This window comes from Pelophylax lessonae (genome assembly GCF_965119305.1).
Source record: "Pelophylax lessonae genome assembly, chromosome: 6".
Lineage (NCBI taxonomy): Eukaryota > Metazoa > Chordata > Amphibia > Anura > Ranidae > Pelophylax > Pelophylax lessonae.
Genome location: NC_138773.1, coordinates 126447115 through 126470581, shown reverse-complemented (window position 1 = coordinate 126470581; position 23467 = coordinate 126447115).

The window sequence follows — 23467 nt, the reverse complement described above, 5'->3', positions numbered from 1 at the left end:
TGAGTTTTCCTATTTATTTTGAGGTATATGGTATGCCAAGGCTGTCACCACTGCACTGCTCTGTTTGAATATTGGAGGCTTGCCTGTTTCGGGGGATCCCATTGGATTGGTTCCATCTATCCCAGAGGACCCCATTGGTTATCTTCACTACAAGCTCATTTGACCCACCCTAACCGGGGGTCATGAGGTTCTGGTAAGCGGACATCCCTTCCATTTGGTGCACGTGGTGATCATTTTTCCAGCTTCATTGATTTCATGCTCTGGTGTTGGACTATAACTTTCAACCTTGGACCTTTATTACCTGCATTTGTCGGACTTTCTATCATACGGAAATCCCCAGCTATGGTGAGTATTTTGCAGCTCTCATCTATTTTGGAAAATTAAGAAAAAAACAGGAAAATGCATTTTTTTTCCTCTTTTTTTAATCTCCAAAACTTTGACAAAAAGTGAGATCTGCAAAACACTCAACATGCCTCTCTGCAAATAGCTTAGGGTGTCTACTTTCCCGAAAAGGGGTAATTTGGGGGGTTGTGCTATTTTGGCATTTCATGGCCTCCGAAACTGTGATAGGTAGTAGGAGTGAAATCAATAATTTACGCCTTTGGAAAGCCTGAAGTGGTGATTGGTTTTCGGGGTCCTGTACTCGGCTAGACTGCATAAAAGTCTCACACATCAGGTATCTCCATACTCAGGAGAAGCAGCGGAATGTATTTTGGGGTGTCATTTCACATATACCAATGGCATGTGTGAGCAATATATCATTTAGTGACAACTTTGTGTAAAAAAAAAACAACAAAAATTTTTTTATAATATTCCTGTAACTTGTGGCAAAATATAAAATATTCCATGGACTCACCATGCCTCTCAGCAAATAGCTTGGGGTGTCTACTTTCCAAAATGGGGTCATTTGGGGGGGATTTTGTGCTATCTTGAAATTTCAGGGCCTCCGAAACTGTGATAGGTAGTGAGGAGTAAAATCAGAAATTTACGCCATTAGAAAACCTGAAGATGGTGATTGGTTTTCGGGGTCCCGTACACAGCTAGGCTCCCAAAAAGTCTCACATATGTGGTATCCCTGTACTCAGGAGAAGCAGCAGAATATATTTTGGGGTGTAATTACACTTACACCCATGGCATGCGTGAGCAATATATCATTTCAATGACAACTTTGAAAAAAGACTAAAGAAAAAAAATTATTGATTTTTTTTTTTTACACAAACACCTGTCACAAAAAAATGAAATATTCAATAAGCTCAACATGCCTCTCAGGACATTCCTTTAGGATGTCTACTTTCCAAAAAAGTAATTTGGGGGGTTTTGTACTGCCCTGCCATTTTAGCACTTCTTGAACTGAGATAGGCAGTCAGAAAGTAAAAGCTGTATAAATTCCAGTATTTACACCATAATTTGCAGACGCTATAACTTGTGCGAAAACCAATAAAAATACGCTCCTTGAGATTTTTTTTGTCAAAGACTGTAGCTAAATACATTTTGGCCAAAATATGACATAAATTAAGTATATTGGATATTTTTGAAAAGACAAAGTTGAAAATGTCATTTTTTTTCTCCGTTTTTGCTCTTTTTTAATTAATATCGCAAAAAATAAAAATCGTACAGGTGATCAAATACCACCAAAAGAAAGCTCTATTTGTGGGAAAAAAAGGACGTCAATTTAATTTGGGTACAGCGTCGCACGACCGTGCAATTGTCCATTACAGTCACGCAGTGCCGAATCGCAAAATAGGGCCTGGTCTTTAAAAGGCCAAATCCTCCGGGGGCTTAAGTGGTTAAAAATTGAAGTGTCTACCCAAGCAAACACTGCCTTTTCTCTTACGTCCTCCGACAGTCGCCGCCGCATCTAAGTCATCACTATTGGGTATTGACTTCCGCTCTGCAGGAGTTGCTAGGCATAAGACTTAGTCAAAAAGAACAAAGGCATTTGCATATACACACCCATGGAGGCTGTCCCACTAGGTCAATACCCCGCAGCAGTGACCACTCCCAACTCAGTTTCTTTCTGCCTAGCGTCAGGAGTAGTTAGGCTTCCCTGTGCTGGGGCTACAGTCTCAGCCTATCTAATCTTTTTTCTTTGATTTTCTTTGAAAATGTCAGTTTTTTCTTACTTTACTAGATGTTTATTTTGTCAGCTTAGTTTTAGTCGACTCTTCGGAAGAAGATGGATTCATGCGGTGCTGGGATACGGACTGACCGCCCTGGTTCTCCAGGGCAGAGGGTCAGATGGACCCCCAGCCCGCCATTGAGCGTTCAGCCGTGGTTCGTCCTGGCATTATGAACGACCCATCCCTGCTCGCAGCAGGGATGCAGCCGTGAGGTGGCTACCTCACTGGACACATCTGCGATGCTGCAGTGTAATGTCCCTGGCTAACGGCATTCCCTGTCAGATGAGGACAGCGGCTTTCCGTTCTGAGAGGCTCCCCATGCCGTCTGGTACAGGTAAGTACTTCTGTGTGGGATCTCAGTCTGGGGTGGCAGTCCTGTGTTGCTGTGTGTTCCCCATGTCTGTGCCTGTGTGGCTCCCTGAGGCGATCCCTGCGGGGATCGCTTGTACATGCGCTGCGGTGCTGTGTGTTTTTGGGGGCCCCCTTCCCCTGTGTCACTTCGGTGTTTGCGGGGGTACAGACTGTGGGTGTGGTGGCCCCAGCAGGGGTGAAAAACCGCGCGGTCTGCCATTTTAGGTATGGGCAAGCATGTTTGGCTTCACTATGGGCATTGTTACATGCTGTTTTGGCGCCATCCGGCGACATCTTGCGGTGGCAGAATGATCGTTCCGACCGCATGTTCGGCGGCCATTTTGCCGGAGCCTTCCATTCAGTCCTATGGGCAGCCATTTTCCCTGAGTCATTGCAGCTTATAGTTCAGCCTTTTCTGACATCACTTCCTTTTCCTCTGAGGCAGCGACATCGGTGGTAACACTCTGTGGGGCTCTGCGGACTATCTCTCTCACCCTTCTGTATTGTCATTTCTGGCTCAGTTTTCTTCTCCTGTTTGGGAGTCTTTTGTCACTGTACCTATAGCGGTGGGCTGCGCACTCCGCATCGGTTTTAAAGGGGCAGTACCAAATTTATTGCACTGTTGTTTCATCTTGGGCAATGGATTCTCAGGACAGCAAATTCCCCCCAGCTCTGGTGGGGGGGCCCCGGTTCTCCTGTGGTCCCTCTGAAACCTGATTTTGCAGCTGTAGTGGTGTCCAATATGGAGGTGCTGATGGCTGAACGTGCTGCTAGGAAGAGGCCCAGATTGTCTCTCTCCTCTGATTCAGATGGTGATATGGCTGCTGCGGCGAGCGTGCCCTTTTCAGGGTCTCGCTCATCCTTAGACCCGCTGGGGTCTGAGGGGGAGGCGGAGGTGGAGGGGGTTGATACTTCCTCCCCGGGGTCGCCTGAAGAGCGCGCGACCATGGATGAATTGTTTGTTTCTGTAAAGGAAACACTACATTTGGAGGATGAGCCTAGTCCTCCGGGCATTGTGTCCTCATTTGGGACACACAGGACCCGCAAGTCGGCGCAGGTCTTTCCCTGTCCCGCTGAGTTTCATTACACTGTTAATGAACTGTGGCGCACTTTAAAACGTCCATTCCTGGTACCGAGTCAGTTCAGATTGCTTTATCCCTTTGCGCCGGCTACGGAATCACGATGGTGTGTGCCTCCACAGGTGGATCACACTGTGGCCGTATTGTACAAGGCTACCTTGATTCCTTCAGAGGATACCCCGGTTTTTCAGGATCCCACGGACCGGCGATTGGAGTCTCTAGCCCGTCATTCCTATACGGTGACAGGCTCGTTGCTCAAACCCATTTTCGCGTCCGTTTTGGTGGCTCAGGCGGTGGCTGATTGGACTAAGGTGCTTGGGAGCAACCTCGAGTCTGATGCTGTTCCACCTGCCCGGCTGGATATGGTGGATCAAATTCACCAAGGAATCATGTATTTGTGTGATGCGGCCTTAAATGAGGCCCCTTTTGGTAGCACGCCTATCTAGTGTCTCGGTGCTTAACCGTCGACTGATCTGGCCGAAGAGCTGGTCGGCTGACCAGTCCTCGCGGAAAACAGTTGCTGATTTTCCCTATGCTGGTTCTCGCCTTTTTGGCGAGGCGTTGGATACCCTGGTAAAAGGCGTCACAGGGGGCAAGAGCACTTTGCTGCCCCAGAACCCGAAGAACAAGTCCTTTCGTGGCAAGCGGGGTTCTGCGTCTCGATCCACTCAGGGGTCCTTTCGTACCTTTCGAAACCAATCGAAGGGCATGCCTTTCAAGGGCCAGGGTAGCCAGAAAAAGCCCTGGGCGGGCAAGCAGAAGTCAGGCAATGCCGGCTCGGCGGGTCAATCCGCCTCCGCCTGAAGGGGCGCCCTCACCCAAATCCGGGGTGGGGGAACGTTTGCGCGGTTTCCTCCAACCTTGGCTGCTCCGGATTTCGGACAGGTGGGTTCAGGAAATCGTTCGATCAGGGTACAAGATCGAATTCCTATCCCGGCCAGGGAACTGATTTTTTGCCTCAAATCTTCATTTGCCTCCTGGGCATCTGCAGGACCTGCACCAAGCGGTGCAGGACCTTCTTGCTCAGGGGGTGATTGTCCCGGTACCTCATCGGGACAGGTTTCGAGGATTTTATTCAAATCTGTTTACTGTGCCCAGGAAAGAGGGCAAAGTACGTCCTATTCTGGACCTGAAAGCGCTAAACCGCTTCGTGCGCGTTCGGAAGTTCCGTATGGAGTCTCTCCGCTCGGTGGTAACCTCCCTGAGTCCAGGGGAATTCCTGGCCTCGATAGATCTGAAGGATGCGTATCTGCACATCCCCATTTTCGAGGGTCACCAGAGGTATCTTCGGTTTGCTATCGCAGAGGACCACTATCAGTTTGTGGCGTTACCTTTCGGTCTCGCTTCGGCTCCAAGGGTTTTTACCAAGGTGCTGGCGCCGGTTCTGGGCCTGTTGAGGGCACAGGACATTGCGGTCTTGGGGTACCTGGACGATCTTCTTCTGAGATCGAGTGTCAGCCAGGACTTACTGCGCGATCTGTCCACCACGGTGCAGACGCTACAGGAGTTCGGATGGACCATCAACGTACAGAAATCGACGTTGTCTCCATCGGTTCGCCTTCCCTATCTGGGAATGATTCTGGACTCTGCTCAGACGAAGGTGTTCTTGCCGGAGGACAAGCTCCGGACCTTACAGGATGAGATCAGGTCCCTCAGGGACAATCTGTCCTCATCACTCAGGACCTGTATGCGGGGCCTGGGGTTGATGGTTTCGGCCTTCGAGGCGATACCCTTTGCTCAGTTTCACACGCGGGCTCTCCAGGGGGAGATCCTGGCCAGGTGGGACAGACTTCCTCAGTCCCTGGATCTGAGTGTCTCATTGAGTCGTCAGACCAGATTGGCTCTTCTGTGGTGGCTCCAGTCCCCGGCGGTGTCAGAGGGCAAGTCCTTCCATCCGTTGTTGTGGACGGTGATTACCACGGATGCCAGCCTGTCGGGCTGGGGTGGAGTCCTGGGCAACCTGTCTGCCCAGGACACTTGGTCGGAGGAGGAGTCCTCCCCCCCCCCCCCCGATCAATGTGCTGGAATTGAGAGCGATAAAACTCTGTCTCTTCCAGTGGTCGGACCGACTTCGGGGCCGTCCTGTTCGGGTACAGACGGACAATGCTACCACGGTGGCTTACATCAACCACCAAGGGGGCACCAGGAGTGCCCGGGCGGGCCGGGAGGTGACCGACATTTTGTCTTGGGCCAAGACTCCTGTCCCGGCGATTTCAGCAGTTCACATTCCGGGTGTGGAGAATTGGCAGGCCGACTATCTGAGCTGCCAGACCCTGGACCAGGGGGAATGGTACCTACACCCGGAGGTCTTCCAAATGCTGTGTGCGAAGTGGGGATCCCCGGACGTGGATCTGTTCGCGTCTCGACTGAACCACAAGGTGGAAAGGTTCGTGGCAAGAACACGCGATCCTATGGCAGACGCCTCGTATGCGTTGGTGGCCCCTTGGCATCAGTATCGTCTGATGTATGCCTTTCCTCCGATTCAGTTTCTGTCCAGGTTCCTCGGCGGGTTAGCCTCGGAACCGCATCTAGTGATTCTGGTGGCGCCGGACTGGCCACGCCGGTCCTGGTACGCCAACGTTGTTCACTTTGCAGTGGCGCCTCCGTGGCGGCTGCCAATGCGGGAAGATCTCCTGTTACAGGGTCCGATCTTCCATCCTGCTTTACAGTCGCTGGCTTTAACGGCCTGGCTGTTGAGACCCAGGTCCTAAGGGATAGGGCCCCTGAGGTCATCCCTACTCTTTTCAAGGCTAGGAAAACCTCTTCAGGTAAGATCTATTACCGTACCTGGAAGGCTTATTTCGCCTGGTGTGAGTCCAGGGGGTTCTCCCCTCGCTCGTACTCGGTGTCGAGAGTGTTGGCCTTCCTCCAGTCTGGGGTGGACCAGCGCCTGGCGCTGGCCACAATCAAGGGCCAGGTGTCTGCACTGGCTATTCTTTTCCAACGCCCGGTGGCATCTCATTCCCTGGTTCGCACCTTCATTCAAGGTGTGCGACATTTGGCTCCTCCCAGGAAGGAGCCCTTACCTCCATGGGACTTGAACTTGGTTCTGTCCGTGTTACAGCGTGCTCCCTTTGAAAACATACGGAAGATATCGTTGCCTCTGCTGTCTAAGAAGGTTGCCTTTTTGGTGGCAATCACTTCGGCTCACAGAGTGCCGGAACTGGCGGCGTTGTCTTGCCGTTCCCCGTACTTGGTGATTCACGAGGATAAGCTGGTCTTGCTTCCACGCCCCTCTTTTCTTCCTAAGGTGATCTCTGAGTTCCACCTTAATGAAGACATTGTCCTACCTTCGCTTTGTACGAAGCCTAAGCATCCTAAGGAGGTTGATCTGCATTCCTTGGATGTTGTCAGGGCGATGAGGGTTTACCTGTCGTCTACGGAATCCTTTCGGAAGACGGATTCCCTCTTTGTCCTTCCTGAGGGACCTCAGAAGGGCATGGCTGCGTCTGCAGCGACTATTGCCAAATGGATCAGACAGACCATTGAACAGGCTTATGCCTTGAAGGAACGGGTTCCGCACTTCCCTGTTAAGGTGCACTCTACCAGATCTGTGAGTGCGTCCTGGGCCTATTGGCATCGTGCCTCGGTGGCCCAGGTGTGCAAGGCTGCGACTTGGTCGTCTGTGCACACTTTTTCAAAATTCTACAAGGTAGATGTTCTGGTATCAGCTGATGCCTCCTTTGACTGCAAAGTTCTCAGTGCGGCAGTGCCATAACGGACCCTTGTTTTTTTATGGGTCCCTGGCTGTTGGTATTTGCTTTCCTGGGCTGTTGCTCCTGTTGAGCTTTGTTTTCTGTTGCCCAGAAGGTTCTCTTACTGTGCGTGTAAGGTTCCTTTCTCTGATGTGGGTACTGCGTTGCTTTTTCTAGGGTTGCGTCTCCCACCCCTCATATCTACACTGCTTTGGGACATCTCAATAGTGATGACTTAGACGTAATTTATGTAAAATCTTACCTGTAAAATTCCTTTCTCTGAGTCCTCCGACAGTCGCTGCCCCCGCCCCTCTTTTGGGGTTGTTGTCTTATTACCTACTGGTATGCTACCAAACTGAGTTGGGAATGGTCACTGCAGGGGTTTTTGACCTAGTGGGACAGCCCCCATGGGTGTGTATATGCAAATGCCTTTGTTCTTTTTGACTAAGTCTTTTGCCTAGCTACTCCTGCGGAGCGGAAATCAATACCCAATAGTGATGACTTAGAGGCGGCGGCGACTGTCGGAGGACTCAGAGAAAGGAATATTACAGGTAAGATTTTACAAAAATTCTGTTACTTTCTTTAGGTACATGCTTAGTTTTGGTGGCCCCTTGGCATCAGTATCGTCTGATGTATGCCTTTTTGAGACCCCTAGATGAGCCTTTCCTACTTGGTCTCCCAGTCACTAGATCGAATTTGGCTGAATTTGTTTAATACTCTTACCTCGCTCTGTAAGGTCTGAGATCTCAGGAAGGAGACTAGGAGGTTCTTAGTCTAAAGTCTGTACTTGAGAACATCACAGTCTGCAAGGCCATGGGGAAATTATTGCCCCCATTACAGCTGGATGACTACGGATCTTGATAAGGAACCTGGAGACCACTGGGACTGGTGGCTATAATAGGCTAACCTGCCGACCCAGATGTTAGTGGATACACTGTTTTAACCTCTGGGAAGCTGCTTCTTGCAGGAATCGCTGCCTTTCAATGACCATAGAGGGTTGCTGTCAGGTTGAATTTCATTGAACTGCTTGTTGGTTTAGGGATCCACTCTTGAAATCCAAGGTTTTGTTATCTTACTGTGTCTGACAGGAAGTTCTAGGAAGCCAGAACACAGAGAGATGAGACAGGTTCTACTGTTGGCAAACCTGAATGGGAGATACCTCTGACATAAGTTGAAAAATCTTGTATTCCTTTTTGACATGAAGATAGGAAACTACTATTGCCATCTGTTTGGAACATATATGAGGCTACCTAGGCTGTGTTGCCAATAACAACCTCAATGCTTGGGAGTCAGTTCAACCCTGATGTTGAACACTTCGTCCTCCACTGACATAGGTCATTGATCTTGGGCTTGGAAGTCACTGAGGGAAATACCAACAAAGTGAAAAGACTGTGATGATTGGTATGACAGGAAGCTGATGAAAGCTGAAAAGATTAACTATTTTTAGCCACCACCAACGGGAATTGTCTCATATGTGGGGTCATCTTCTCTGGTACAGGAAGCAAATCTCCCATTACTTTAGAAAGCCAGATTATAATGTTCTCCTTCTTCCAGTGAGTCCAACAGACTGCATGGATTACTGCAGACTACTTCTGTCATGGAAGTCGTATGCATAGTCCTGCATGAAGATGTGCACTTGCTAATAAGAATTCTCGAGTGACAACTAGAGATTCTGTGACTCGCACGTATGCGCATAAGAATTCTCGAGTGAAAACTAGACTTTCCTGACTCCCTAACGTATTTGCGCACGTGCTGATTGCTGAGTGGTCGTCAGCTTCCACTGCCTGTGACCTGATCAAGTGCTTGTTCCGGTTAATACCTTGCCGGTTTGACTCTGTTCGTTCCTGATAGACTATTGCTGACCTGGCTTGTGACCTGACTGCCTTTTGCCTACCGTTCCGGTGCCTTCTCTGCTCCCCTGATATTGACCCTGGCTTAGCCCTGACTCTTCTCTGGATCTGATCCTGTACCTCTGCTACTTGCTCTTTACTGACTTATGTCTGCCTGACCACCCAAGATACTGCATCTGCCTGCTCACCTGGTTTATGTCTGCTGTCTTGCACCTGCTGCTGTGTACCCGCACCTGCCTACAAGTCTGCCTGCTGTTCTGCATCTGCCAGTCCACAAACCTGCTTGGCACCTGCTGCAAGTACCTTCTGTCCAGGATCTCCAACTAGGCACCCGTGCCCTGTTATATCCTGTCCCCACCTTCAGGAGAAACAGGACAGGAGGTGTAAGGTGTACATGACGACTTATCTACAATTTGAGACCAAACAAACAGAGGGGATAGAGCTATGACTTGCCCCAAGTGAGAACCTAATACTGTCACCTACACTGATGGCACCTCCTACAGTGTCCAAAATGTAATTATTATAATGAGATTAGTTGGCCTTCCCCAGCTAATGACCCATATAAATTTGATCTGAGTCTAAATCCGAATTTGCCAAGACCTGGAAGGTGTTGAGCCAACCGCAGGCTGTTGTCCAGCTAAGGCAGAGGTGGGGAACCTATGGGCCGCGGGCCGTATGCGGCCTGCAAAGTCATCTGATCCGGCCCCCTGTGCTTGGGTGACCAGACGTCCCCGGACTGAGGACACTGTCCCCGCTTTTCATGGCCGATCCTGGGCGGGGGTGCCCAGGGCCAGACCTACCATCAGTGGCGGAGGGGGCCGGTGCAAAATTTAGGGGGGCAAAATCCTGCGCCGTCGTGTCACTCCCGAGCCGCTATGGTGTCCCCGCGATCCAGGCTGTTATTGGGCGAATAGGGTCATGTGCGGCAGCAGGGGGCCTGGCCTGTCTCAGATTCCGGGTGGCACATGCGCACGGGATGCTCCTGGAGTCCCGCCTCCGCCTCTGAATGTGAACCACAAATGTCTCTTCTCCTCCTCCTCTCCTCAAGTCTGGATCCCAGGTAAGTCAGCAGCCAGCTAGACAGAGTGAGTTAGGGGAGAGCAGTTCTGGTCACGCTGTGTAGTTCAGTATAGGAATACTGCAGGCAGGACAGTGTACTGTAATGATTAGTGTAGTGGGCTGTGTAGTGGGAAGTGTAGTGGGCAGTGTAGTGTAGGGCAGTGTAGTGCAATGGGCAGTGTAGTGCAGTGGACAGTGTAGTGTAGGGCAGTGGGCAGTGTAGTGTAGTGGGAAGTGTAGTGTAGTTGGCAGTGTAGTGTAATGGGCATTAATCACGCTGCATTAAGGGGGGTACTAATCACTCTGCATTAGGGGGGGCACTAATCACTCTGCATTTAGGGGGGGGCACCAATCACTCTGCATTAAGGGGGCACTAATCACTCTGCATTAAGGGGGCACTAAGATCCAGCAGTACCAGCCAGAGCCAGCAATACCCACAGCAGAAACAGACAGATCCAGCAGTACCCACATCAGTACCAGCCAGTCAGCAGCACCCACAACAGTACCAGCCAGCAGCACCCACAGCAGTATATACAGCACAGTATCAGCCTGAGCCAGCAGTACCCAAAGCAATATTAGCCAGCAATACCCTCCAGCAGTACCAGCCTGAGCCAACAGTAGCCACAGCCAGTACCAGCCAGCAGTACCTACAGCACAGTACCAGCCTGAGTCAGCAGTACCCACAACAGTACCAGCCTGAGCCAGCAGGACCCACAGCACAGTAACAGCCTGAGCCAGCAGTACTCACAGCATTACCAGCCAGCTGTACCCACCAGCAGTACCAGCCAGCTGTACCCGCCAGCAGTTCTTTTCAAAACTTACCACCACAAAGAGTCGACTGCTCTCAAGACTAACCGACGCAAACCTGGAAAACCAGTTGCCAGTAGCAACATCATCAATACCAGCTAACATCATACACCTCACCAAAGAGAAGCAGTTGCAGCCATCACATTAGGGGTTAATTAAATGTTTGACCAAATATAACAGGCACATTTTTAAGTTGATAATTTTGTACGGCCCCCGAAGGATTTTATAAATACCCAAATGGCCCTTGGTAGAAAAAAGGTTCCCCAACCCTGAGCTAAGGAACCTGCAGCCCTTCAGCAAGTCGGCCACTACTGAAACAAATGTTCTGGAAAATGTCTTGGGTATGTGGAAAGGTCAAAGGTTGTTGAATGAACTTGAAGTGAAACTCCCAGAAGCATGGGTGTACTGAAATATGTACACATCAGCTAGATATAGAAACAACCCACAGCTGCCTTATCTGATGGCTTGAGTAATTACTCTAAGTGACTCTATATGAAGTTTTGGATCTTGATCCTTTGTTCTACTTCTGCCTAAATCTGCTTTTTGACTAAGAACAATTGACAAATGGCTCATTGTTGGAACAAGATTTAGAAACATTTGCTTAAAGCTTTGATTACTTTAACAAAATTGGGAATTAGATGAGTTGGAGGAGTGGAAAAAATTCCAATGACCTTCCTTATTGCACAGGCCCCATGAGTCTCCTCTGCCCAAATTTGCAAGAATTATTGCAGTCTTGGCAAATTTAGGTGTGAAAAGGAACTTTTGCTGCTCCTAGGGAGGAGCAGACTTGGATTTAGGCGATCAAAGAAAAGACGATTATGGATCTTTCATTCTCTTCTATAGCTCTTCTCAGACCTTGTCACCAACTCTTTGTTCTGGGCCTAGGTGACTAACCTAAGGGATTAGACCAAAATCTAGACATCACTGATTCCATCTTGAATAGCAGTCAATTTAACTTAGAAGAGGTATATGCAGTGGGTTAACTAACCACACAGAATACTAGAGGAACAGCATACTGCATCTATAGTGGCTGTACTGCATCGCTGGTCACTTTAATTTCACTCAGGGATCAAACACCAGAGAGACTTATAAAACAAACACAAAGAAAGGGCGCACCAGCCTAGCGCATTATCCTCAGCAAGCTTTTTAATAACAATTGTTTAAAATCAACTACTCACAAACATGCGTGGTAGATCAGCATATTAATTCCAATGAACAGCATCAAATGAAAAAGTCTGATGTCTCATATAGACGGAGGTCTGACGCGTTTCGAGGCCTTGCCTCTTCCTCAGAGCCTGAGGGCCATGACCGAGACCATGACTTAAATAAAGTGACCAGGCCCCACATGACCCTCCAAATTGTGAGAGGGGGTAACGCCCTTGTGGGCGTGGTTACATAGCTGGTCACCCAAATAAACAATAAATATAAAGGCAAAACAGAGCAAAACAAAACAGAAGCCATAACAGTGTCTTCTGTTGGTGTATCACTCTGCAGCTCTAAACATTGGAAGCATAGTCATTTGTGATAATTATACAATATTGATTGTGAAGATATCCATACATATACATAAAAATTCATGCTTTTGGCACTCGACAGATGGATTGATAAAATAAGACATTCCATCCCCATCACACGGAAATCGCACAGCACCTGGGGGGAAGGGATGACCACAGGGGATACCCGATCACTCACACCTCAAATAGACAAATCCCATTTTCATGCCTGATCTATTCTGTATAAGGGGCAAGCATTTATTCCTCAAGGGGGTTAAGTATGGGGGTGTAGCAGCTTCAACTATCCATGGACTGTCAGTGCTTTACAATTGCTGGGGGAACATACCGCTGGTGCTGTCCATCGAACATTCCGCCATCGCTGCTACATGCTGTAGCGGTGCATACAGGTGGTGGAACGCACGCCGGCCATCCCAGAACGGCCGTGCGTGCCACCTGAAGAACGTCACTTCCGCCAACTGAAGCCTCCAGGCGGTGGACCGCAATCGCCGGAACCAGAAGTGACGACCATCGAGGGGCGGGACCAGCCTCACAGTGTTCCGAAGCACCAATCGAGTGACACTACCTACCCCTGCCGTGCTATGCAGTGACCCGTGCAATGAACAGGTCTGTCATGCCCTGTACCTGAATCCACCAAATGTACAGGCATATGCATATTAGATACAATAAAGCAGTCACTATCCTCATACAATGCAAGGGTAAACTGAACATATAAATACATATTGTGACAGGAAGTCAGGTAATGTGAATGTTGTCACAGACAGGAGATAAACTTCGGCATGGGTTAGACAATTCACCAATTACTATAGGGTGTCGGCTGCAAAGAAGTTGAAAACCATTCAGCTGTTCGGAATGAGGAAGTTAAGGCCTCTATAATTTGTCCAAAGGAAGTCTATTGATTGCTGCCTCCTGACACCGTGTGGGGAGAGGACAGTCAGATGTGTGCCTCCCGACGCCGTGTGGGCATGGGAGAAAGATTGCTGCCTCCTGACGCTGTGTGAAGCTGGGGACAGTAGGACAGTCAAATGTGTGCCTCCCGACGCTGTGTGAGCATGGGAGAAGACCTCCTGAATCGATGTACGCTGAGGAGGGTAACAAGTGTGAAGACTACTCAAAGGTGAGGTCTTGGATCGTTTCTATGTGAAAAGAAACCAATGGACATTTCCTGTGTGAAGGGGAAATTAATTAAGACTTAAGACTACTCAAGGTGAGGTCTTGGACTATTTCTATGTGAAAAGAAATAAATAAACTGTTTGCTAAGTGAAGAGACAAGCAAAGGAATGTCCTCTATGTGAAGAGGAAAGGGACATGTTCAATGGACATTTGTTGTGTGAAGAAAAAACATGGACTATTGAGTGTCTGCTGTAGGATCAGCAAAGTTTGCCCAACAGTAGGTTGGAGACAGACTCCGTAGGTAGGTTCCTGTATGTGAGAAGGTAGCCGCCCACAGTGGCAAGGATTTATTTTGTGTTATATTTTTATTTTGATGTTTTTGAGGCTTGCACTTGTGTGAAGTAAATTGCAAGAATAAACCAAACTGTTGTTTGCAACCACTTCTCGGCTATCTCCCTGTGTAAACGCAGCCCCCCAAGGGGTCATCCACACCCACCACCGAGCTAATCCCCCACATATGGTGGAGGTATGCATTGGGCAGAAGCAGAGATCCCTGCAAAGAAGTGCATATGTTCTATGAACTTTGTCTGGTGCATGAGATTGAACAAACTGTGTGTGCAGGAAAGAAGATCCTGCAAAAGAGAGAGAAAATCTACTGGCTTTAAAGAGACAGTGGTCTCAAAAATTTTTGCTGGACTGTGAAAAATTTATTGTGGAGTTATTGAAGATGGGGCGATCAAAACGCCTGAAAAATGCAAAGATAGCTGAAATGAGAGACCGGATTCTATGGATGGAGGGGATGCTACCGCCTGAACGAGCCCCATCCATGCCTGAACGGAGTCTGCTAAAGAGAAAGGTTGTTGTCCCTAGCAACACTGAGGCAAATGCGGATTTTCAGCGGAGCTTTGCAGCTCAACAGGCTCACCAAGAGAGCATGGCAGGCTGGAAACAGAGACGCCAGCAGCAAATGGAGGCCATCGGTTTGGAGGAAACCGAGTATGTGTGCAGGGCTGAGCTGGATGCCTTGCAATGGAAAATGGAAGAAAAGGAACACGCCCTGGAGTTGCTTAGGATGGAGCATAGAAACTTGCAGGCTCAGGTGTTACAGTGGGAAGAATCCACTGCTCTTCTTTTTTCCGAGTTACAAAAACGTAGAGAGACTATAATGGAGAAAGATACCATCCTCATGGAAAAGGAAATTGAAATTCAGACTTTGCAGAAGCAAAGTATGGGTGATATGTTGGAGTTGCGTAATCAGCTGGAAAAAAGTCTTCAGTCTTTGGAAGCTACAAAAATAGACCTGCAGGGGGTGCAGGAACAGAATGTCGCTCTGAAAATGACATTGTCTCTCAGCTACAAGGAGAAAAATGAGAGAGAGGCTAAATTACTGAGTACTGTGTATGAGCTCACCACTTTGAGCAATGTGGTAGATGAATTGCGTACGGACTGTGAAAGTTGGAAAGATGAAACCCAACGTGTCCAGCAGCAGCTAAAGAAGAAAGAAGCCTGTGTGGCAGAATTACATTCTCATTCCCAGAAGCTAGCAAATGAGGTGAAGGCTCTTATGTAGGGAAAAGGAGATTCTGAACACAAGAGAAAAAAAGTAGAGGCACAGCTGCAGGAATCGCAAGTCAAGGTGTCAGAAGGTGACCGATTGTGTGCTAAGCTGTCAGAGAAGGCAAACCAACTGCAGGTTGAGTTGGACAATCTCACAAATCAGTTTTCTCAAGCAGACAGCAAATCTAGAGAAATTGCCAAAGATTTCTCTATCTTGGAATCGCAGCTGCAAGACACGCAGGAACTCTTACAGGAAGAGAGGTGTCAAAGGCTGAGTTTTAGCACAAAACTCAAACAAATGGAAGATGAGAAAAATGGCTTCCTGGAACAATTAAAAGAGGAGGAGGAAGCAAAGAAAAACCTATCAGAGCAAGTCGCAACATTGCAAGCTCAGATAGCGGATATGAAAAAACGCATGGAAGAAAGCGTTGGTTCATTAGAGAGTATTGAAAATGTCAAAAAGAAGTTTGATCAGATGCTTGGTGAGGAGAAGACTGTGTCTGTAAAATATGCAGAAGAACGCAACCGTGCAGAAGCGGAGGCGCGTGATAAAGAGAGCAAAGCCCTGTTCTTGGCTCGCTCTTTGGAGGAAGCTCTGGAGTGTAAGGTTGAACTAGAAAGAGTTAACAAACAGCTGTGTACAGAAATGGAAGATTTGGTCAGCTCCAAGGATGATGTTGGGAAAAGTGTTCAGGAGCTAGAAAAGTCTAAGCGAGCCTTAGAACAGCAAGTAGAAGAGATGAAAATTCCGTTGCAGGAACTTGAAGAGGAATTACAGGCAACAGAGGATCTGTCCCAAAGAGGGGATAGTGTGCCTGATGCAGTTTATAAAAGGATCAGTGTTTTGGGGTCTGTCCTGAGTGAGCATCAGAAATTTGATGACATGTTGTTTGAATCACCCCTCTGGATTAAACACCACCTAGTGGAGAAAACTAAGGCAAGTGATATAAAACGTGGAGAAAAAAGCAAACAACACCTAGTGGAGAAAACTAAGGCTGTTGGTGAAAACGAGAAGCAAATGAATAAGTGCCTTTCAGGGAATATTTCCAAAATGGAACTGGTGAAAGACAGGTGGCATAAGTTTGATCGTGAGCTTGAGATACATTCCATGTGGAGTTCAGATAAAGAAGAGGAGCTACAAGGGAAAAGTAATGCAATGGCAGAAAGTGCAGTGGAGAAACCTGTAGTAGACTGTGTTGCAGTTCCATGCTTCTTCACTGATGCAGAGAGGAGGTCTGTAATGGATGCCACCCAGATCGCTGGGTTCAACTGTCTACGGCTAATTAATAAAGCTACTGCCTTTGACCCATATGATGGTGGAAGGAAAGTTGATAAAGTACAGACATTTCTTGGAACAAAGCCAAGTGAAGCAGAGGTTCTCAAAGTTTTGTGGAAATCATTTATTGATTGCAGAGAGAGGCGGCTCAAGAATGTTGAGGACATTAAGACTAGCAAAATTGAGTTGCCTATGGATCACGGTCCTCCTTGGTGGATAGGACAGACGGTTATGCAGGACAAACTTGAGAAGGAACGAAATGATGCCAAAAATGCGGTTGAAGAATGTGTATATGAGATGAGGGACAAACTGTGTGACATTTATGAGAAATCTGTCAATGAAGATGACAGAAACAGTTTCATCCTGAAGCTTGAAGATACTAGGAGGCTTATCAGTGAGAGTCAAGAGAAGTGCCTGACACGTGCGTGCCTGTAAAACTGTGTCCTGACCCTAGGGTTGAAACAAGAGGGGGGGGGGGTATGTGACAGGAAGTCAGGTAAATCTGTGAATGTTGTCAGACAGGAAATACACTTCGGCTTGGGTTAGACAATTCACCAATTACTATAGGGTGTCGGCTGCAAAGGCAGCAGGAATGTGTAAAGAAGTTGAAAACCATTCAGCTGTTCGGAATGAGGAAGTTAAGGCCTCTATAATTTGTCCAAAGGAAGTCTATTGATTGCTGCCTCCTGACACCATGTGGGGAGAGGAGGACAGTCAGATGTGTGCCTCCTGACGCCGTGTGGGCATGGGAGAAGGATTGCTGTCTCCTGACGCTTTGTGAAGCTGGGGAGAGGAGGACAGTCAGATGTGTGCCTGCCGACGCTGTGTGAGCATGGGAGAAGACCTCCTGAAGCGATGTGCGCTGAGGAGGGTAACAAGTGTGAAGACTACTCAAAGGTGAGGTCTTGGACTATTTCTATGTGAAAAGAAATAAATTAACTGTTTGCTATGTGAAGAGACAAGCAAAGGAATGTCCTCTATGTGAAGAGAAAAGGGACATGTTCAATGGACATTTGTTGTGTGAAGAAAAAACATGGACTATTGAGTGTCTGCTGTAGGATCATCAAAGTTTGCCCAACAGTAGGTTGGAGACAGACTCCGTAGGTAGGTTCCTGTATGTGAGAAGGTAGCCCACAGTGGCAAGGATTTATTTTGTGTTATATTTTTATTTTGATGTTTTTGAGGCTTGCACTTGTGTGAAGTAAATTGCAAGAATAAACCAAACTGTTGTTTGCAACCACTTCTCGGCTATCTCCCTGTGTAAACGCACCCCCCCAAGGGGTCATCCACACCCGCCACCGAGCTAATCCCCCACAATATGTATATGTGATAAATGTAATAAATATATATATAGAAGTATATTAACCTCTTATTAATAGATAATAAATAATATCATATTAATAAAATCGCTGATGGATACAATAAAATACAATAAAAAAGCACAATCTAATGCACATTCATCATCAAAGATCTAATTAATACTAAAACAATTGGTTAGTCAATGGTTAAAACCTTCTGTTTAGAAGTGAACTAACATAATTTGTTAACATTTACATGTACTACTCAAAAGCATGTTAATAAAAATGGATAAAACTCTCCGTATAGCACTACAGCGGGGAGTGCAGGGGTGGGATATATATACACATGTGAACCTACCTGTGCATATATACGTACGCACTTACACCCCTAATCGGAATATTATACAACACAATGATACAATAATTCTGCGCGCCAACTTGGCGCGTTCTATTCCTCCAATGCTAAGAACCAGTAAATCTACTAAAAATCTAATAGATCTAATAGGAAAGACTCAGTGGACATATTAGAAGAGAACAAGATGAAAGAGAACTACAACTAGTCACTCAGGGAGAACCAGTAAGGGTAATCACTCCCAAGGCAAAAGGACGGAACTCACAAGAGTATGCAAAGACATATCTAGAGAATGGTATCATGAATAATAGGAAAAAATGGAAAGAAGGAATGGCGAGGGACTTAAAGGAAATAACAGGTCTACTGGAGATGGGCAATTCTATTATACAAAGTGGTAGGGCCAGAACCTGAGTCTTCCTGGAGGGAGAACTCAAACGATGTTATACAGTGTTAAAGAATACTCTGAGTCTACCAGAGAGACTTATTACTGGCCAAGTTTGCCTTCAACTCGTCTGCTGAGAACCAAATAGCCTTGGCTACTGAAGTGAACTCAAACGCAGATCACACAACACTACCTAATGGTAATATAATCCTCCTACATTTCCAAATCCATATTGCTGTTCCCATGCCTCTGTGAAAGATATTGCATCATCTGTTGGCATTTCTTGCTAGTCTGATGAAGATTCCTTGGCCGATTGCCTCTGAAGTCAAGGTGAGCTTTACTGAGAGACTATTGTATCCCCTGCTAGCATTACACATCTGGCCAATCTGATAAAAGCTTCTTGGCCCGCTACTTCTGAGGCAGAGGTACCCTTTAAACAAACTTAGCTGTTTGATTAGCTTAATACCTGAGCGTTAGCGACTAGAGATCCACCCAGTCAGTTTGAACAGAGTCAAAACATCTGCTTTTTATTCACTGCTGCCTGATATGCAATTTGACATAGCATTTTGGCAAGCACGTCGGCTAACCATACTCCCCATATCACCCAGGATGGTCAATATTGTGTTTTTCTTTAGTCTGCCCCTCCTGGCAACCTCCTTAATGCATATCTGTTTCTTTAGAGCCAAAGAAGACATGTCATTGTTGAAGGAACAGGTTTCCTCTCTTCCTTTGGGAAGTGGTGCTGGTATTGAGGGCTAGAGCGTTTTACCATCCATACTGCCCGTGCTCTTTTTTTTTTCAGCATAGTAGATCTATTTGACCCTCACCTTAATGATCATGACTGGACTCTGGGTAAGCTCAAGATATGAGCTCCAGGACTGTGGTCATAATAAATACCTGGAAGTACTGGCTAGGACATTAGCATTGATACATTATCAGTGCCCATCCACACATCCATCTGCAGATATTGAAGGAGCAAATGGACCTATATGCTAGTGTGAGCGAGGATTGACACATCAGACAAAAGCAATTACCCATAGATGTCTAATAAACAAATTACTTAAGGCATTGCAAACTTAAGCAGAGCACCGAACTTCTCTCCGGCATTTAGACATAACATGTTAATGCATATCAATCATTAAACCCATAGCAGCCATTCAAACACATAGCAGCCATACAACAGATATCAGTCAATAATACTGAAGCATAGCTATATCCTAAGCAATGCATTGCAGTATTATACCTCAGACCAATAGCTCTGGCAGGATAACCTACACTAGGTAACTGCACAGCAAAGGTTAAAAACCGCAAACCAAGCATTAGAAATTTAAACACGGTAATCCAAGCCTGCAGAGCCAGGCATTGCTAAGTTAAAAACTCAACTTTGCAACAGCAAACGCCTGTATATCAGCCCATGCATTAGCAGTACTGCAGAAAAAAGAAAACCTGTGAGGCATTAAGGAAACAGACAGAACTAAATACAGCAAGTTAGCCTACTTTGGCAACCTGATGTATGAACAGCATAATAATCATGACAAACCATGACAGCCTATGAATTAGCTTACCTGCTTTGTGCAGCACACATCCCTAACTAGCTCTAAGGGCTAAGGGAGAGGCTCTACTCCTGAAAAGTGATGGACGAACATCGGCCAAGGCGGTTCGCGAGCGTTAGCCGCAAACTTTCTCAAATGTTCGCGAACCGCAAATTCGCGGTGAGCCCCAGTGACTTTAATGGGAGACGAACTTTAAAAACCTTTAGGTCATATTTTCAGCCACAAAATACTTACTAGATGTGCACAAATAGTCCCACCACATGGACACTGTCATAACAGAAGTATTGCTATTGGAAAAGTTGCCCTTAAAAATTTTTACAGCAAAAAAATTTTTTTTTTTTTCCTAAATCAGCCAGAACTGACAGCAGCCGGTAAATACATGTCAAATACATATAGGGTCCATTCACACGTCTGTAAAATGGGTCCGCATCTCTTCCACAAAAAGAAAGTAAGTGTCGGCCAGTACAGGCCTCAAAAATTAGGGTTTACCTGACAGCTAAGAACGTTGTATTCTGGGGCTGAAGGTATATTAGCCATTCACAGGATGCAGAAGTAAGTGTCGGCCATTCCAGGCCCCAAAAATTAGCCCACATGGGTTTACCTGACAGCTAAGAACATTGTATTCTGTGGCTGAAGGTGCATTAGGCATTCACAGGATACAGAATTAAGTGTCGGCTAGTATAGGCCCCAAAAATTTTGCCCACATGGGTTTACCTGACAGCTAAGAACGTATTCTGTGGCTGGAGGTACATTAGGCATTCACAGGATAAATAAGTAAGTGTCGGCCAGTATAGGCCCCAAAAATTAGCCCACATGGGTTTACCTGACAGCTAAGAACGTTGTATTCTGTGGCTGGAGGTACATTAGGCATTGACAGAAAAAATAATTGTCGACCATGAAAGGCCCCAAAAATTAGGCATTCAATGGACATGAAATGCCTTTTATGCTGCTGTATTTACCAAAAACGAGGACCAGAGGACCATGAATTTTTGGATCTTGAGCGGCACAACGGAAGAGACAGTAGCAGCAGAAAAGGAGGAGTCAGCCGAGGAGGAGAGGGAGGATGGAGGAGGAGAAGAGGCAGGCCTGCATGCAATCCGTGGTGGTAAAACCAAATCTACACAGGTTACATGCTTGATGGCCGTCAGAAGGTTCACCCAGTGGGCAGTAAAAGTTATATACCTTCCCTGCCCATGTTTGCTAGACCATGTGTCTGTGGTCAGATGTATCTTGGCACCGAAACTGTGTGCCAGAGATACATTCACTTGCCGCTGAACATGGCCATGCAGCTCTGGAATGCCCTTCTGCAAGAAATATTTCCTGCCTGGGACCTTCCATTGTGGTGTTCCAATGGCCACAAATTTCCAAAAGGCCTCTGAGTCCACCAGTTTATATGGCAGTAGTTGGGGGCTATCAGCTCCGACAAGCCAGCAGTCGAACGTTGGGCAAGAGGGTTATCCAGCGTCATCATTTTTTTACGCTCCAACGTTTGGGCCACGGAAGCCTGCCTTTTTCCAGAACAACGTGAGGATGGCATGATGGAAGGTGGAGTGGAGGACAATTGTGAGGAGAAGGAGAAGAGGCTGGATGGTGAGAGCCTGGAGTGTGGCTTTGTGGGTTCTGATGGCGTTGCTCCCACTGGGCTGATGGTGATAGGAGTCCAGGTGCCTTCTTAAGGCGGTCTTCCCTAGGTGAGTGTTGGGCTTACTGCGACTTATGTGTTGACTGCAGAGGCTGCAGATGGCAACACTATTGTTGCCACATTAAAAAAAGTCCACACTGCGGAGCCATGTGCCGGCGTCCTGGGAGCACCAGATGTGACTACATGGTTGATGGCTCACTCCTGATACATTTGCAGTCTGCTTTGTCCCTCCTGTGCTTTGTGCCGCCTGCTTCTCCTCCCAATCTGCTGGTCCGTCTCTCCCTCTGAACTCCCCTCCTCTTCCTCTCTTGTGGGCACCCATGTGACATCCTGACATCCATAGACACGTCATCATCGACGTCACCTTCCCCACCACTAACATTCGACATCTCGGAGTAGGCAGCAACAGCGGGGACTAACCTCCTTGGGCTGATCTGGGTACTGTCGTCAGACTGCTGAGTGGCAGCTGTTGCTATCTCCTCTTCCTGATCCGATGCCAAGAATGGCTGCGCATCGCACATGTCTTGTGATGGATCAGAAAATGATTCCAGTGACTCAATTGGAGGGTATATGGTGGTGGTGTTGGGGGTGGTGTCTTTGGGGGTGCACACAGCAGAGAGTGAAGAGGTGCAGATAGAGAAGATGAAGAGGGTGCAGAAGAGGAAGGCTGAGTGAGCCACTCAACCAAGTCTGCTGCGTCCTTTGATGTAATCGAACGCACCTTCTGAAACTTCACATTTTGGCTCCGGCCTGCTGCTCCTGCCCTACCACCCCTGTGTAAGGGCCTGCCTCTTCCTCTGCCTGTCATTTTTTAAATTACCCTGTGACAAAAGTCTCTAGAAAAGCGCAGTATATATGGAACAAGGTATATAACACCCCTCTTCAATCTGTGGTATTGGGGGGCCACTGGTTTATCACACCAGTTCTACAAAAAATTGGCCAGTAACTGTTGTCACTGTGTGTAGCAGAGTTAACGCAGCAAAAGAGGCCAAATTTTTGCAGGAATAAAAAACACTGTTATAAAAGTATACTGTTAAATAACACCCCTCTTTATTATGTGGTATTGGGGGGCCACTGGTCTATCACACCAGTTGTACAAAAAATTGGCCAGTAAGTTTGGCACTGTGTGTAGCAGAGTTAACGCAGCAAAAGAGGCAACATTTTTGCAGGACACAAATACACTTAAAAAAGTATACTCCGATAACACCCCACTTCAATATGTGGTATTGGGTGGCCACTGGTCTATCACACCAGTTATAATACTTTTTTAAAAGGGCTTTTGTCACTGTTTGTAGTATTGCTGCAGAAACGCTCAGCACACCAGTCACAATGCTGCACAGTGCACAATACAAATCTACTATAATATGCTTTCTGTATTAGAAAGTATGTTATAAGTGTATTACACCCCTATATAGTGCACTGTACACCAAAGAATAGTACACCTATAGCAAATGCCAGTCCTTAAAAGGACTTTTGTGGACCTTAACAGAGCGATTTGTGTCACGGACAATCTGTCCCTGGTGCACACAGCTAACCTCTCCCTACACTGACAAAAAGCAGAATGTGAAAGGTCTATTTAGAAGGTAGGGGGTATGTCCATGTGCTGAAATGTCTCAATTGGCTGTCCCGTTCCCCCTGATGGCTGTATCATGGGTCAAAGTTCTCCCCAATGTAAACTAATATGGCCGCCGTGAACAACGCCATATGTTTGCAAAATCGGCGGACTGCGAACGAGCAAAGTTCCCTGCGAACCGACCGCCGGGCGAACTGCAAGGCCATCCCTACTCCTGAACAGGCGACTGCCCAGAGCTCCTGGCCGCTA